This window comes from Oryctolagus cuniculus, chromosome 14, assembly GCF_964237555.1.
Source record: "Oryctolagus cuniculus chromosome 14, mOryCun1.1, whole genome shotgun sequence".
NCBI lineage: Eukaryota > Metazoa > Chordata > Mammalia > Lagomorpha > Leporidae > Oryctolagus > Oryctolagus cuniculus.
Window position 1 is genome coordinate 47,831,490 of NC_091445.1, and position 18,996 is coordinate 47,850,485.

Consider the following 18,996-nt stretch of genomic DNA (forward strand, 5'->3'; position numbering starts at 1 on the left):
GATACCTGAAATTATTTATTATGCAAATCCAAATATACTACACTTTTCCTCTCTCTCCCTCTCTCCCTCTCTCTCTCTTTCTCTCTCTCTCTATCTATATATATATATAGGTGGCTTATAAACAGCAGAAATTTCATACAGTTGTGGAGGCTGACCAAGATCAAGGTACTAGGATCATCAATGTCTTGTGAGAGTCTCACTTTCTAGTTGGGAGATGGCTGTATTCTCTGGTATCTTCAGAGTGCAAAAGAGGTGCGGGTTTCTGGGGAAATCTTTCATAAAGGACTCTAATGTCATTTGGATCCTCCACAACCTAATCACCTCCTTCCAGATCCCATCCTAATGCCATCACCTTGAATCTGGATAATGACACAAACATTAGGCCATTGCACTTCCCATGTAAATTACTCAACAATGTATGAGCTACTGTTCCATCCTCTGGTTTTGTTCCTTTGTTCCTTTTTTCTTGAACACAAAAACTGTCAGCCCAGAAGAAACTAAACCTGCTCAGTGTGTCTGGAACAGATGTCTACATCTGTTTTATCTCTCCAGACTTCTCTCTTGGTGCATATCCATCTCTAGCATTTAGTTTGACAGCCACACTGAACTACACAATTTTTGAATCCTAGATTTTGCTTGGTATTCTCTTGCAGGTCTCTTGATTTGGCAAGATCCTATTTATCAACTTAGAAATTATGTCCACCAAGATGTTTTTCTTTACTTCTCAAGTTCAGGTATTTCTCTGTGGCAAAATATATAATCCTCTACTGATATTTCTTCTAACTGTCTTCCTCCTGGGAACATATGCTCCTTCAGTAGAGAGGTTGCTTAACCAATCTCCGGTCATGCTTGATAACTTTCAATTAAATCCTGACATTGTGTATGACATATTGCAGGTACTCCTGATGATAATGTCACTGTGTCAGACAGCCTTTAGTCTCTTCTCTGTTTTGTTGAGAGAAGGTTGGAAATCATATACCCCAATTATGGATTGAGCCAGTTGGGTATAGTGATCATAATAATTCACTTAACTATTGTTTTCCTCTCTTCTACTGTTCATGGAACCCATGAGACCGGGTATTTGCTACTGCCTAATCATTTTGGGAATCATGTATGCCAATTTTGTCTCTGTAGCACTGTATAACTGATAAGATACCATTTTACTTTTAAAGGCTTTTCGTAGCAGCTACTGGTATTCATTTATGCATTGTTAGCTTTAAAAAATACTTCAAATCATTAAAATTCATGTTAATTTTCTTCTTATTGGGAACTTGACTAGGTGTTGGATTCTCTAAACTGTTCATATCAGTCTTCTCTGCCTCACAATAGTGGAATTTCACCTGAAATCCCAAGATCCACTGTGCCAATCTTGGGAAATACCATGAAACGGTTAGCACACTTTCTGCATTTTCCTAGTTTTCTAGTCTTTGATCCTTCAAGAATTGCTTGCCTTAAATTTCCAATGCAATCAAACAGATATTTATTTGTATTTATTCAACTTTCCATTGGTTCTTGATGGAAGCATCTATTTGCATTCAACTTTTAATAAACAATGTGTGGACCTGCATGTTTTATATACACCATGAGCAAAATGCATCAGCAGAAATAAGTTTCACTCTATGAAATTAATATTTAAACTTACTAAATATACAAAAACCACATATTAAAAATGACAAAATTTTATAAAATGTGAACTCAAAATTCCTAACGTATATTTGAACTAAATTCTTTCCAACTTTTCTTTTTTTCCTCTATAGCAGTTAACATTTTCAGGGGCTAGTATCTGAAGAGGAGATCTACAACTATTTGATGAAGATAATTTTCATAAATAGAGTCTTTGTGTACCCTTCAAATTCATTTTGAAATCTAATACTTTGTATGATGGCATTTGGAGATAGGACCTTTAGTAATTAGACCATAAGGATGGATATCTCACAAACTGGATTAATGCCAACATAAAAAGAGGCCAGAGAGCTAGTTTGTTCCGTTTTTCCCCCATGTGAGGCTAAAAGGAAAGTTGGTTGATTGCAATTTGAAAATGAACGTTCACTATAACCTGACTCGGCTGACACTCTAGTCTTGGACCTCCAGCCCCCACAATTAAGAGAAATAAATGTTTGCCCTTCAAGTCACCTAGGGTGTGATACATGGTTCTTTCAGCCTGAACTTATACAATACTATGTAAAAAAGTATGTCTCATGATGTTGTATATTTTCTAGAATCATTAATTTCACTTCTTGTATTAACTTACATGCTATCTATCTATGTATTATTTACCTTCTGGAATCTACTTTCTCAATGAGAACCATTTCTCTTAATTGTATATAATTGAGTATTTTTAATATTTTCTGTTCCTAAAATGTCCTCTAATCCCATGTGGGTGACAAAAACCCAATTTCATAATCTTAGTTTCAATTACATGTATGTATGTATACACAGTTTGTGCTACAATATAAACAATATAAATTGCTGTTTGTTAGACTAAAAAGTTTGAAAAGCATAAATCAAAATGATAGAACTTGCATTACTTCAGTGATACAAGTTTATCTTTCCTTACAATCTTCTCATTTACTTTATTTTTGTTTTCTTCTTTAAAATGCTACTATTTTGGCTGGTTCCGTGGCTCAATAGGCTAATCCTCCGTCTGCGGCACTGGCACCCCGGGTTCTAGTCATGGTCACGGCGCCGGATTCTGTCCCAGTTGCTCCTCTTCCTGTCCAGCTCTCTGCTGTGGCCCGGAAGTGCAGTGGAGGATGGCCCAAGTGCTTGGGCCCTGCACCCACATGGGGGACCAAGAGAAGCACCTGGCTCCAGGCTTTGGATCAGCGCGGTGCGCGGGCCGCAGCGCACCGGCCACAGCAACCATTGGAGGGTGAACCAACAGAAAAGGAAGACCTTTCTCTGTCTCTGTCTCTCACTGTCCACTCTGCCTGTCAAAAAAAAAAAAAAAAAAAAAAAAAAAAAAAAAGCTATTATTTTAAATAGTGCACACTAGCTACAAATCAACATATACAGAATTGATACATCATAACTTCTTCTGGGCAAACCTTGTATGTATATAAATAATTGTTAGGTTCTAGATTTCTTTCTTAGAAATAAATTGTATATTGATTTTTGAAGAACTCTTGGGGCCAGTACTGTGGCATACTACATTTTTTTTTTTTTTGACAGGCAGAGTGGACAGTGAGAGAGAGAGACAGAGAGAAAGGTCTTCCTTTTTTTTGCCATTGGTTCACCCTCCAATGGCCGCCATTGCTGGCATGCTGTAGCCGGCGCACCGCGCTGATCCAATGGCAGGAGCCAGGTATTTATCCTGGTCTCCCATGGGGTGCAGGGCCCAAATACTTGGCCATCCTCCACTGCACTCCCTGGCCACAGCAGAGAGCTGGCCTGGAAGAGGGGCAACCGGGACAGAATCCGGTGCCCCAACCGGGACTAGAACCCGGTGTGCTGGCGCCGCAAGGTGGAGGATTAGCCTAGTGAGCCGCGGTGCCGGCCCAAGCATACTACATTAAGCCTGAAGTGCCAGTACCCTGGTTCACATCCTGGCTATTCTGCTTCCAATCCAGATCCCTGCTAATGGCCTGGGAATGGAGTGTGGGATGGTCCAATTGCTTCGGCCCTTGCACCCTCATGGGAAACAAGGAAAAAGCTCCTGATTCCTGGCTTTGAGAATCTGCCTAGCTCAGGATGTTGTCGCCATTTGTGGAGTGAACCTTCTTCACAGCAGATGGAAGACCTCTCTCTCTGTCTCTCCCCCTCTTTCTCTGTAACTCTGCCTCTCAAATAAGTAAATAAGTATGTTAAGAAAAAGAATTTTGATATATGGAAAGTAAAATATACCTTTATATTTTTAAAAGATTTATTTTGTTTAAAAATAGAATGAAATAAAGAGAAGGAATGACAGAATTGGGGGGGAGAAGGAGAGCAAATGGAGCAGAGAGAGAGAGAGAGATAACATTTTCCATTTGCTGGTTAATTCCCCAAATATCCATAATAGCTGGGACTTGTCTGGGCTAGGGCAGAGCTGGGACTTTTGAACTAAATCCAGATCTGCCAAGTGGATGGCAGCAACCCAATTACTTGGACAATCACTATCACCCTCCAGGATCTCCTTTGGGAGGAACCTGGAGTCAGGAGACTGAGCCAAAAATCAAACCCAGGTCTGAGAAGTGAGCATCTTAATGGGTTTGCTAAATGCCTACCTCTACAACTATTTAGTACACCGATGTATTAAGATGCAAAGTAAGACAGGTACTCCAAAGGCCAGTTTGAAAAAATGTCTAATTTATACCCTCTGTTAAATTAGTTGATTACTTCAATGTTGCTTCCATTAAATATTTCAGTTGCACAAAGTGACTAAGGGATGTAAGAACAATGCCATACTTCCTTTGAAGACTAATAGGACAAACACACTTCTAATCAAGTTAAGAGAAACAGCTATAGAGAAAGGTTCTCAATAAAAATCATAGGTATGACTATTGGTTCATGGATCTGAAGGGGATCAAAGAGTTTTTTTTGAAGATTTATTTATTTATTTGTGAGCCAGAATTACAGAGAGAGAGGAAGAGATGAGAGAGAGAGAGAGAGAGAGAGAGAGAGAGAGAGAGAGAGAAACATGCATGATTTTCCATCCAATGATGCACTCCTCAAATGGTTGCAACCACAGGGGCTGTGCCAGGCCAAAGCCAGGAACAGGAGCTTCATTCAGGTCTCCCATGTGGGCTCAGGGACCCAATGACTTGGGCCATCTTCTGCTTCATTCCTAGGCATGTTAGCAAGGAGCTGGATCAGAAGTGCATCAGCAGCCGGTGCCGTGGCTCACTAGGCTAATCCTCGGCCTGCACTGCCAGCATACCAGGTTCTAGTCCAGGTCAGGATTCTGTTCCGGTTGCCCCTCTTCCAGGCCAGCTCTCTGCTGTGGCCAGGGAGTGCAGTGGAGGATGGCCCAAGTGCTTGGGCCCTGCACCCCATGGGAGACCAGGAGAAGCACCTGGCTCCTGCCTTCAGATCAGCACGGTGTACCGGCCGCAGCGCACCGATCGCAGTGGCCATTGGAGGGTGAACCAACAGCAAAGGAAGACCTTTCTCTCTGTCTCTCTCTCTCACTGTCCATCTGCCTGTCAAAAAAAAAAAAAAAAAAAATTAAAAAAAATTAAAAAAAAAAAAAAAGAAGTGGCTCAGCCTGAAATGGAATCAGTCTCCATAAGGGATTCCAGCGTTGCAGGCCACAGTTTTACCTGCTATACCACAACACTGGCTCCTCAAAGAGACTTTTAAAGATATATTGACTATTTTAAAAGGTCAATGACAATCTGGGCAATGTTGTATATGCCATTCTGTCATTCAATTTTCTTAAGAGGATTTGTGACTCAGGAAACAATATAATATGATACTTCCTACCTACAAAGGAGTTCATATATAAATATTTGCTTAGCTTGCAGAATTAAAATAATCTCTGAATGTGAGTTCAGGGTGGTGTATGGAAGGGGAGGAGCTCCCAGAGGGAGTGGCCAAGAACCACAGAGAACAATGGACAGAATAAGGGCTTATTTCCTATCCATAGATACATGAGGTACAAGATTGCTACAATGGTCTTTTATAAAATTTCTAGGGGCCGGTCACCATTGTGTGACTCTTTTCTGACTATGGTCATTCTGTTTGTTCTGCAGGATTGTATGCTACGGTTAACGAGAGTTGGGTAACTTCTGTTTTCAGTTGTTAGCCACTAGACCAAGAAAGCTCTCTATATAACCAAGATGTATTTACAAACCTAGATATCATGCCTCAAATCATTATTGAATGCAGTTTTGAGTTAATACCTTACAGTTCAGAAAAGCAGATTTTCATGTTAGGAGAAAAATGTGTATTTAGGAGTAAGAGAACAGATCGTCGTACATGATATAATTTTCCCAAGCATCTTCTCCATCTGTAAGAATATTTTACACCCCTCCTTTGCCATGACCCCATTGTTGGCCATGGCTATATCCCCTTCTATTGTCAGTGGACAGTTGCATGCCATATACAAACTTTCCAGTGTGTCCCTGTGGATTAGTTCAGCCTTTTTTTTCTTGGCTTCAATCAACAGAACACTATGTGCCAGATGGGGGCTGCTTCTTTACTCTAAAATCCATGAATAAGGACATAACACAGAGCCAAACAGAGCCACTGCCAATTTACAAACTTATGGGTGAGAGATAATTGACTATGATTACATCTACACTAACTGTCTGCTACCACAGAAAAAAGCTTGCTTTCACACTACCTCTTTTCATGATTTTCCTGTTCTCATGACTTCTTGCATCTCTTATTTGTTCACTTTAAGTGTACTTCCAATATACACATAAAATTACTTTATCTTTGGTCTATTATTTTAATGATACCATCCATTAACCTCCATGGTCAAAGAAGACACAAGCTACTTCTTACTGTGATCCTAAAGCCCACATTGATAGTGGCAAAAAAAACAGATGTGCAAAAGTATTCCTTAGTAGCAAGCAATTGAAAGAGCCTTCTTTCATACAATATCGCTCATACATGAGTGCATATTATGGATATACACTATTCAAGTAGAAGTTAACAATGTATTAGAGAAACTCTTTATAGTTACTCCTCCATGATATTAAAATTTGGGTATATTCAAACATTTTTTCCACATCAGAATTAAAACTCTTTATTGTCATTGCCTATGCCTCACACATCCCATATTATTTGCATTCCCACACCCACAGAACTTTTAAGAAGTTACTGAAAAATTTGTTTTTACTCTGAAAATACATCTGCAGAGTCTCTCTGATACTGTATGCCTGCAGAAGCTTTTACAGGATTCATTTTCTTTCCAGTCATCATCCCTAGACTTTCCACTGGCATGAAAGTGTTGCATTCCACTGAAGTGATTATCAAGTGACATAAAGAAATATTACATCTCTTCTCTGAAGCACTTTCTTCATTGCTTCAGTTGTTTCTTTGTCCTTTATCATCCAGTGCCATTCTGAGTCTTTTGGGCTTCTAATCATTCCATTATAGAATTCAGAATACTTTCTTCACCGGGATGTTAGCCTCTGTAGAGAAACAAGCTGATAGAATAATGATTGGTTATACTCTCATATGACATAAAGGAATCATTTATGGACCATCCCATGTCTGCATAGCACATCAAATACACTTTCCTGCTTTCATACATTTAAGCTAACAGTGAAAATACAAATTTTTCTTTTTCTGTTAGGGCTCAGTGGACTCAGTTAAATATTCTCAAGTTAATTGGAGTTTATCTATCTATTAATCTACCCATTCATCCAGACCTATAATCTTTTTTTTTTTTTTTTTTTTTTTTTTTTTTTTTTTTTTTGGACAGGCAGAGTGTACAGTGAGAGAGAGACAGAGAGAAAGGTCTTCCTTTTTTTTGCCATTGGTTCACCCTCCAATGGCCGTCGCAGCCAGCGCGCTGCAGCCCGCGCACAGCGCTGATCCGATGGTAGGAGCCAGGTACTTATCCTGGTCTCCCATGGGGTGCAGGGCCCAAGTACTCGGGCCATCCTCCACTGCACTCTCTGGCCACAGCAGAGAGCTGGCCTGGAAGAGGGGCAACCGGGACAGAATCCGGCGCCCCAACCGGGACTAGAACCCGGTGTGCTGACGCCGCAAGGCGGAGGATTAGCCTAGTGAGCCGCGGAGCCGGCCACAGACATATAATCTTAATAACACAAAATACTGCCATTCTTCACATTTACATGTCTTTAGAATTTCTAGCTTTGATCTTGTCAGCAACTCTCTGAGATAAAAGCAAGTAGGCCCATTTTAGAGATAAGAAAATCAACGATTATAGAATGTAACGTAGGTTCTCTAAACTAAAATCATTTATATGCACAATAATTGTGACTTACAGTAGGGAATAACACATGAAATTCAGTGATAATTTTATAAATCCATCTGCAACTTTATCCTCATTTTTTACCATAGGTCAATATGGAAATCATTATCATAGGACCATATGGAAATCATTATGATGATTTTTTTTAAGCACTAGGGAAGAGAAAAACTTACCACTATAATTAAGTAGAAAGAATATGAACATTATCTCAGTAACTTATCTGAGAAATACTATATTTCTATTTTAGGGAAAAAAGTTGTCAGACGTCACTCTCTGAGAAGTTTATTCATCCTTGTCTGCTTGGCTACATGTCTTGTTTTAGTCAATGAAATGTGTGTGCTGGTAAAATACTACTCTGGGCAGTAGCTCTGCAAGCCAGCTTCTCTGTGAGCAGCTCTGTGACCTTTAACTGTCACTTCTGTGATCAAGGAAGCCTGTGGATGCAGGCAGCCCTACAGCTTCAATCCTTCAATGAATTAGGTAAGATGAGCCTTGTCGACCTGTGATGGGCATACAAAATGTGTACTATGTAAACTATATTCATTTAAGCTACTAAATACATAGATTTATTTATGAACATATCACAACTTAGCAAATAATGATGAATAGAGATTACATTTTAAAATGTTGCAAGAAATGTATGTAAAACTTTTGATTATCAAATATTAAACATTAATTTACTTATTCATTTATTTAGAATAAATATGATCAAGAGTGCTGTTGTAATATCAAGCAAGGAATACATCATGAATGACATAGTTCAGAAGCTAGATATAGATCTTAAGAATGGTAAAATAGATGAAAAATACAATGATTCATAAAATAACCAAGTCAAACTCTAAAGACCCTTCTGAACATGCTTATTGCATGTTTGTGAAAGTTTTCTAACTTTTCATCTAAAAATTTAGGAAAATATTTCTACTTTGTGATAAAATTAAATAAGAAATTCTCAACAAAATTATTCAAAGAATTGTGCTTTTCTAAAATAATTATATATAAAACATTAGAATGAAATTCCTGTAATAATATAAAATGTCTTATTTCAGACTTTTAATGCATCTATTTGGATAAAAGTGTTATGAGATTTGATGCATAAATTAGCTTTCCAGGCTTCAATAACTATTAATAATGTAGGCTTTTAATTAAAAATAAATTAGTCCCATTCTAAAGGCAAAAAGATTTCCCTAAGTCACAAACGTGTTGTATAAAATATACATAACTTGTGTTCATTAAATACATCAACATGTTTTCTCCATGAAAGGAGTAATCAATCATTTTGCCAGATTTTTTCTTTGTTAAATTTTCCCAAATGAGTTTAGTCAATTGAAGAGTAACAAATTATGCATTTACATGCAACTCCAATTGACAAAATCTGTGTTGCTTAATAGCCTTCCATAAAAACAGTTGCAACAAATGATACTAAAAGTTGTGTCGCCTGTGATAACTCCAGTCATTAACCTGTGGTTGTTAGAAACAAATCAACGTGATAGACGTGGTCTTTTTGACAGGAGGCTTGAGAATTCTGAAGGTACAAGCATCATTATTAAATCATGCTTTGATATGAGCACAGGAGAAGTAAATATTAATGGGCCTTTTGTGGGTAAGAATTAATTTGCTGTCAAACAGATATTCTCTTCATAGAAAAAAAAAGGTACATTTATAGCAAAAAAATACACCATATGCATTGCTTCTGAATTATAATTAAAAGACATTAATTTTGAGCATGCCAGTATTAGTTCTAGAGGGATTTTGAGCTTCTGTATTAGTTATCTATAAAATGGCAACAATTTCTGTCTTTGCCTGGGCTTCTTCCAGGAAGCAATGTCTCTAATAAGCACTTTGAACATTCCAGTTTACCTCTTCCTCCTTTGAGACGTGCCTAATGCAAGCTCTTATATCAATTCCATTTGCATTTATGCAGGAATCTCTACCTTTTTCCCACATTTTCATCACAAATCACTTTGAAAAACCTGATGAAAGCTTCTTGTCTTCCCTGGACAGGTCAACTTTATGCACACATTTTTGTGCAGCTCATTTCAGTGGGTTCACAAACATCCATGAAGTCCATCCATACATCCTGGAGTTAGTGGTCTCAACATACACTGGTACATAGCTAACACTTGGTCTGAAGTTCTACTACTAAAGCACAGATGCTTGGGATATCTCTGGATTTTCATGCATGTAGAATTTATGTAAAGATTATATAAAGTTGATTGAAATGTGGAATTATGACTGCTAGCCTTTCTCTGGTAATCAGAATTGTCCACTGGATTAATTCTGAATGAAGAGTTGCAGCTGCCTTTTCAGGTATCATCTTGGCACATGTGCCCTGATGGCTACATGAAGAGTATGGTATGTAAAGCCATTAGGGAATGGGAGGATACTTTCCTGAACAACAGACTCTGCACCAACTTCAAACCTCTCTCTCTTCTCAGAGAGGTAAGTAGAAAGGCAAGGATACAGAGATTGTGAAATGCAGAGCTCATATATGAATTCAGAATTGCCTTTAAATATTTACATAAATTTTTGGATTGGCAGAAAATACATGTATGTTATTATGGGATGCTGTATTGTCAGCAGTTATATACAGCACAAGCTAAATTACACCCCGCAATTAGCCCTTTCATTTACTTTAGCAAACTATAATTCCCCTTCTATTCTGTGGAAACCCAGACTCTATCACATTCAGCGATCTACATCTTGGCATTTTTATGCAATCCCCTTCACCCCTCTACCAGTGAAAGGACCAGTGCAGTGGTGGACAGGGAAGTCTGTGCTTGACTTGGTGTGGCACCTCTATACAAACTCTTTTTCTCAGGGATGTTTATCTTTCTTGACATTCTTTAAGGCAATCAAACAGATGCACATATGTCCTCTATGAATCCTCTGACCACTTCCAAATCTAAGTTCAACTACTATTTAACAGCCCTGTAGCAACCTGTAGTTATAAAAATGGATGTTCAGGGCTAGCACTGTGGTTCAGCGGGTTAACGTCCTGGCCTGAAGTGCTAGCATCCCATATGGACGCTGGTTCTAGTCCCAGCTGCTCCTCTTCTGATCTAGCTCTCTGCTATGGCCTGGGATAGCCTGGGAAGCTTCTGGCTCCTGGCTTCGGATTGGCGCAGTTCTGGCCGTTGCGGCTAATTGGGGAATGAACCATCAGATGGAAGGCCTCTCTCTCTGCCTCTCCTCTCTGTGTAACTCTGTCTTTCAAATAAATAAATAAACCTTTAAAAAAAAGTGGATCAGGGGCTGGCACTGTGGCGCAGTGGGTTAAAGCCCTAGCCTAAAGTGCTGTCATCCCATATGAGTGCCAGTTCTGGTCCCGGATGCTCCTCTTCTGATCCAGCTCTCTGCTGTGGTCTGGGAAAGCATTGGAAGATGGCCCAAGTCCTTGTGTCCCTGCACCCGGTGGGAGACCCAGAAGAGGCTCCTGGCTTCTGGCTTTGGACTAGCGTAGCTCCGGCTGTTGAGGCCATCTGGGAGTGAACCAGTGGATGGAAGAATTCTCTGTCTCTACCTCTCTCTGTAACTCTGTCTTTCAAATAAATACAAACAAATATTTAAAGAAAATGGATGCTCAGTCAAATATGTCTATTTTGATGTTACCTACACATATTTTGGAACTATTTGTAAGTATGTAAGAATATTTTAGCACTTTGTTATATTTCCAAGATGAATGAAGTTAGCTTACAGTATTGTACTAGGGATATACCTAACAGTTCCCATATCCTCCATTGCGTTTCATTAAAACTTGGTTGGTCTAGAAGCATGCCAGAGTTCTAAAAAGTAGTGGGGTTAGTTGAAAGCAGGGCAAACCACATTTCATTTTCCTAAAATTTGACTTACCATATAAAAGAGGTATTTTCTAACAGTAAAAGATGCAATGGGGCCTCAGTGGCTAGAGGGGCCAGAGCAAGCATTGCAGGTGTGTACAAGCTCTCATTATAAAGAAGTGCAGACTACGAATGACATATGGAAGCTAAGGAAAGAATGGACAGTGGTAATGCAGGGAGAAATTGTAATCCCAGTACAAACATGTGAATCTGATAAGCATGAGTGAGAGAGGAGCTGAGAGTGAATGAGAGAGCCAGAATGAGTTGCAGCTGCTTCCCAGAGCCCATTCTTCTATAGAGTTTAGGTTGCCTTTTATGAATACCCTTATTATAAAACATGCCTTATTTAACACTACCTAAATATATCTCTGTGTCTTACAAATAAAAAAAGTTACTAAAAGAAAAAGAATCTTTTAATTGATTTTTGTGTTGTGTGATTAAGTATTAGTCTTAAATCTTTATTTTTGAGTTAGGAAGGGATATATCATTTTAAATTTCTTTGCTTCCTGTTGAATTCTTGATTTCATTCAATATGTGTATATTATAGAATATAATATTTGATAGGAAATTCTTTTTTATATAGTCTAATTATTTTATCATTTGCTTGCCTTTCTAAAATAAGTTCAGAAAGTAAGTTTCTGATAGATAAGATGATTTCTTGTGGCAAGTGGTTAAGCATCCACCTGCAATGCTAGCATCTCTTATGATCACCAGTTCAAGTAATGGCAATTCCACTTCTAATGAAGCTCCCTGCTAATGTGCCTGAGAAAGCAAGGGGAAATGGTCTAAGTGCATGGGTTCTTGCACCCACGTGACAGACCCAGATGCAGTTTGAGGCTCCTGGCTTTGGCCTGGCCCATCCACAGCTGTTGCTGCCATTCGGGGAGTGAACGTGCAGAAAGATCTCTTTATACCATCTCTCTACCTGTATCTGAATCTGTATCTGCATCTGTCTTATCTATTTCTATCTTCTCTATCTCTCATTTCTTTCTCTATTTCTAGCTCATCTATCTTGGTCTCTCTGCCTCTCAAATTAAAAAAAATCAAGAAAAATGAGCAAAAATTGATACAAAAACAATGATTTGATAAGAAAAAGGTTAATTATGAGATTAAGTTTGTACTAATTGATAAAAAATGTAAAATCTTTGTTACAGTAACATTTTCCCAATAATTTAAATTTTGGGGAATACAAGAACTCCATCAGGATATCTCACTTGAATGGCAAGGGCCCAAGCACTCAGGACTGGAAACAGAGCAGCAGAGAATGGAACCTGCATGTTGCAAGCTGCGCCTGAACACAGGCCACAGAATAACTAAGGATATTTGCTATGAAGACCCTGTTTTCTCAGTTATTAAAGTCTCTCCAGTAACTAAAATCTCTCTGCAAACATCATCATGTTAAGGTATTTTGCCGTTGTTTTTAGTGGTGAATTACCATATGTGGGCATACATCCACATGTTCCGTGTGCATCACTTACAAAAGTATCTAGAAAGATGACATCTGTAGCTCCACTGGGATCAGATTCCAACTCATTCTCTTCACTGATTTTACACATTGTACCTGATGGGTAGCAGGAAGATAAATAACTTAGGTTAGTTTCACTTAACTAGAAGTTATATTTAGGAGGAATGTCGCTCCCCGTCTTCGTGGAGGAACGACACAGGACCCTGCGCTGTTCTTTCGTCTGCTCGGCCCTCCCCGGGTTTGCTGCTGGTTCTTCCCGGGTTGGCTACTATCCCTTCCACCTCCGTGGAAGGGCAGTTCCCCCTGGCCACATTCCCCACTTCCGCAGGGGAGCGGCACACCGCCGGCCGGCTCTTTCAGGGGCTGCACAGGTGTTCCTTCAGCTACATGTTCCCCTTAGATGTTCCTGGTGCATGCCGTCTCTCTCCTCCTTTATAGTCCTCCTCCGCCAATCCCAACTCGGCTGCCCACACGCCGAGTACGCTGCTCTCCTCCAATCAGGAGTAGGTCCTACAGTTTATTGGTTGAACTGGAGGCAGCTGCGTAGAAGCTGTTTTCTCCTCTCCCAGCGCCATATTGGGGGAGAGCAGATGCACAGAATAAGTCTTAATTCCAGTAACTCAGTCTAGTCCGGATTGCTCCCCACAAGGAAGAACTGTTATAAGTATGTTGCATATTCTTTTCAGTTTAATTTTATTAAATAGTTAATTTCCTTCTATCTATTAAGATCTATTGTAAAACGAATATAATGAATTCTAATTTTGGTTTTAGTAAGTTTGCAAAGTGTTGTGACTAAGGATAAAATAATCTAAATATGGAAAGTTTTTGGATGAAAATGTACTTTTCCATTGTTTTTTTTTCCTTTTGTCAATTTGTAAAGTTATTTTATCATTCAGATAAAAATACAGAGACTTGGCAAACAACTTTTTGAATGTAGACAACATTGCTTTTTAATCAAGCACACCAGTTTACTATTTACTCTTTCAATTTTTGTCAATGGAACGCCATTAAATTTTTGTGAATGTAAAGATATGACTAAACAATGCTTAAATGAGAGGTTATCTCAAAATATCTTTTAGTTTGAGAATAGATTTTCTTTTCCAAATGAATGCTCTGAGAGTGATGTTTGGAAACCAGAAGTGTGGATTTAATTAGGTCCTGAGACATCCTAAGTTTTGTATTCTCTTAATCAATTTTGAATTAAGTTAAGAATTAAATAAACCCATGTAGGAGGTATAGGTCTAAAATAATTTAATTTACAAATTGCCAAGGAAGATTACATTAGAACAAAATCATACTTGTAATAAACAAAAATCACGGAAGTTTTACTTCATAATTTCCCACATCATTAAGACTTTCTTAAATAAAATAGTCCTGCTTTATCTTACTGAGTTCATGATTGACTGATTTTTTTAAAAAAAATCTTCAAATAGATGTGATGTTGATTATAAATAAGCTGAATCTCTGGAAGAATAATAACCTTACTTTCCTTCCATCTCACTTCATTGCACTCATTTCCTTTTGTTTTGCTATAAGCTGAGGAGCTTAGGCATGAATAGGAAAAAAAAATAATTTTCTTGTACTATAGTTTTTCTTTAATTTCAGGAACTGATGCAACAGATTTTAAAGAAGCAGTGTCCTATTTGTCTGCTGGAGTTGTTAGATAATGTAAGTGTTCTTTTCACAATTGAGAACTTGGTTCCTCTGCCTTGCAGGCTTCAGATACTGTAAATCTACATATTTCTTTTCCTTTACAATAGTCAGATTTTCTCTCCAGCTGTGTTTTAATGCAGTTTTCCCTCATTCCTGAGTACCTCCTGTATATTAGTCAGCTTTGTATTACTGTACCAAATCACCTAGGGCATCTAACTTATAAAGAGAAAAGTCTTACCTAGCTAATAGTTGGGGAGGCTCAAAGTCCAAGGTCAAGTTTCCTCATTGATTTGGCCCCTGGGGGAGGCTCCTTCCAATACAGCCACCTTGGGAACCAAGCTTTTACATAGGAATCTCTGAGGTACACTCAACTCCAAGCCCCAACACCCTGGTGAGGTCTCCCTTAGTTATTGTAGACATATTATTTGTGGCTTACACATTTAGAAATGTGTCCTCTTATGAGAAGAAGGAAACTTTATCTTTGGACAAATTGCAAATGATGACTTTTCCCAGCAAATCTTAATACAAGAATTTACTAATCCATGCTTATGCTGGAGTTTATCTCTAATTCAATATCTTGGCAAAACTCTTAAGGTGCATAGAAGGTGCAGAGAAGCATATAGATAAGTAACCCAGTACTCTAGGCATCGTTTATTTTATACTATACTTCAAAAAAAAAATCCTTTCTGGAGGCTGATTTTACACTGCTTTGTCTATGGCTGGGAGTGTGAGTGTTGTGTTCATAAATGCATGTCAAGTCCCCACCCATGTTTGATCCAACTTTGATCTTACCTAAAATTGATCATATTTGATGATCTTATAAACCTGAATTGCGACCTTCCCATTCCATGCTTGCTGAAACAAGACAAAGATGCTTTGATTTCAGGAAGACTATGACTTTTTGATCAGAGGAGGCCAAATTTTGCTGATTCTACCACTGGATAGCAGACAGCTATGTAATCAGGTGATCAAGTGATCAGGAAAACCAAAATCATATCAACCACTTCATTGAATACCCTGTCTACTGCATTCCTTAGAATTATTTACAAAACACAGAAAAAACATAAATGACAAAAACAAAAAAGAGAAAATTTTAAAAATCTAGAAGGAATGTTGTTATACAAAGCTGGAAAGAGACTCAAAATAACCAATATTCAATACATTTTAAAATATGCAGATTTCTCTACTTGTTCCATTTTTAACTCACAAACATTTAGAGAACATTGAGCTTAATATTTAACATTGGCTGTGTTTGGCTAATGAAGGGCCGAGGCAGGAGATGAGGCTCAGCAGCTGTTTTATTCTCCTATGCCGGAGGCTGGCCTCCAGCTGGCTGAGGTTTAGCCCAAGACACACTGGTCCTCACAATGTGCTTCTCTGTTGTCATGGAACAATTTTCTTTCCACTCCTCTTCAGTACCATAAGATCATAGCAAGCTTGTAACTAATGCCCAGGTTCAATATTACATGGTAATTATCTACATGTATGTACACACACACAAACAAGCATGCATAAGATTGCAGTACATGTCCTTGGAAAGCTCATGATACACTGAATCAAAATATTATAGTATTCACTTAAACAATTGGATATAAAAGATTTTTTATTAATAAACAAAGGAGGTAAGAATCAAATGTTACAGTACAGAGGATAATCGTTTTAAAGGCAAACAAAAATCAACAGCTTTGTGCTTAAATATAAAAAAAATGTTAATTAAAAGTCAGAGAGACAGTGAGAGGAAAACAAAGACAATTGCTTTGCCCACTGGTTCACTACTGAAATGCCCAGATTGGACAAAACTGAGAATGCTATCCAAGTTTCCCAGGAACAATCACTGCTCCTCAGAAAGTCTGCACTGGCAGGAAGCTGGTGTTAGGAGCCACAGCTAGGAGCCAAGTGCAGGTACTATGATGTAGGACACGGACATCATAAATGCTAGACTAAATGTCCATCCCTCACTTTTGATTCTTGACTTTGATTTCATCCCTTCCATTAATGTTGTTAGAAGGCAATACTTTAGGGGCCGGCACTCTGGCGCAGCAGGTTAATGCCTTAGCCTGAAGCACTTGCATCCCATATGGATGTTGGTTCTAGTCCCGCTGCTCCTCTTCTGATCCAGTTCTCTGCTATGGCCTGGGAAAATGAAAGATGGCCCAAGTCCTTCAGCCCCTGCACCCACGTGGGAGACCTGGAGGAAGCTCCTGGTTCCTGGCTTTAGATTGGCACAGCTCTGTCCGTTGCGGCCAGTTGGGGAGTGAACCATCGGATGGAAGACCTCTCTCTCTGCCTCTCCTCTCTGTGTAACTCCAACTTTCAAATAAATAAATAAACCTTTTTTTTTTTAAAAAAAAAAAGGCAATACTTTAGGTTTAAAAAACATGAAAAATGACTTGATATTTTCGTTTGATATGCTTTAAATTTACTTCATAATCACAGCTGAATCCTCTACTAAATAAAGAATTCACCAAACAGCACGTAAAAAACCACTGCTTCTCAGGACGATAGACAAAAGACATAAACAATAATCAAGATGTCAATTTCACTCATATACATTGCAGCTTTTCGCACTGTTTTTTGCACACCAATTTTTTTGACTACTTCTTGACTCATATCTACTTCCTGTTCCTGTTTATGGATGATATTATCCTAGTCACCTTTTACACATTCCATAGCAAATTTTAAAATTTTTATTAACATGCTTTAAACAGACAGAGCACTCCTATCTGCTGATTCACTCACCATATGCCATAATCTTCCAGGGCTGGGCAGAAGCTCGAAGCTAGGACGTCAGTCTAGACTTCTCACATGAGTGGTGCGAACTCAACTACAGGTAAGGGCAATTGCTTTCCAGGGAGAATACTGGCATAAAACTGGAATTGGGAGCCATTACCAGGCTTGAACACCAGAACATTGATATGGGCTAAACACCCACCTGTAACCATCATCTTTTCTGACCAGTCACCTCACAAAAATGTCATACATTTGTACAAGGTTAAAAGAAAGACATTTTCCCCTAAGTTATGCACATTCTTCTGTAATCCATACATTAACTATAGAACCTGGAGTCTTGAACTCACCCTGAATATCTCCTTTTCTTTTCCTGTAATGTAGCAAAACAATGACTCAGTAAAGGAAATCATAATTCTGCAACTTGCCTTATATCAAAATTTTAAGTTTCTATAAATAATACTAAATATATTGCCACCTCATGTCTGATGTCATGGTGAGGTTTTTTTTCTACAAAGCCAAGGCAATATATAAGCCAGCTGCAGATTTCAAAGTAAGTAGACAACTGAAATTACACTGAAATTTTTGAGCAAGAAAATGTTATCTAAAGTTATAGTTTTAGAATAGCATAAAAGTTAGATTTTTTATGTACTTATTTGTCATACACTGTATAGAACTTTGTAAATTATTATGTTTGTTTACATCATGGTATGATAAAGTCAGGGCAAACCAATTGAATCTTTAATGTTTTCTCTCAAAATAGAACATAGCATTCTAAACCCTGTTGTGAGAATATAAGAAAAAATCCTATATGTACTGGGTGTTTTATGTATTTACATAGAAACATATATGTATATATAATTTTATGTACATGCATTGAATCTACTTATATATTTTGTCTATGCACATAGATTGTATATCACTTGAATTTTTTATTTTAATGTGTGCATCCCCACTCATACACAAATAATTTCTAAGCTTTCAGTGTATATGGATTCAGTAACTTTCAGTGTATATGGATGTCTTTGTTCTTAAAATTATCAGAAACAGTTATCATGCTATGCTGTATCAATATAAAGACTTTTAAAAAATTGAGATGTTTGGGTCATGGTGAATAGAGTGTAGTACATTAGTTTTGGGCTGTAATTTTAAAACATTTCCACAGTAAGAGATGATTACAACTTTTCAGATAGAGTTATTTTGGTGAAAATATATTTTATTTCTAGCTAGTGTGGCAAGATATATAAAGATAATAGCTGTGATTCTACTTCATGTCTCATATCTCTGAATGGACTGAATCTTATAAGCAGGGTGAATTATTTTCATTAGATTCTCTCTCATCACATAGATATTCCAAGATAAGATACAGCGTTTGGAAGGGCAGAACGTAAAGCCATAGCCAGGCCTGTGATTATTACTATCGCCTTCTTTTGCACTAAAAGAAT

The 18,996-nt window shown here is 38.1% G+C and overlaps 1 long non-coding RNA gene across 1 annotated transcript in view; it reads right to left on the reverse strand.

The window, feature by feature from the left end:
• Positions 1-6,364: 6,364 nt before the first annotated feature.
• The window catches only part of LOC127492841 (uncharacterized), a 31,995-nt gene continuing 19,363 nt past the window's right edge, over positions 6,365-18,996 (reverse strand). Inside the window, exons 3-4 of the long non-coding RNA XR_007922641.2 lie at positions 13,185-13,267; positions 6,365-7,076 (exon numbers count right to left, since the gene is read on the reverse strand). This is a non-coding gene — a long non-coding RNA (uncharacterized lncRNA). The remainder of the gene's footprint in view (positions 7,077-13,184; positions 13,268-18,996) is intronic.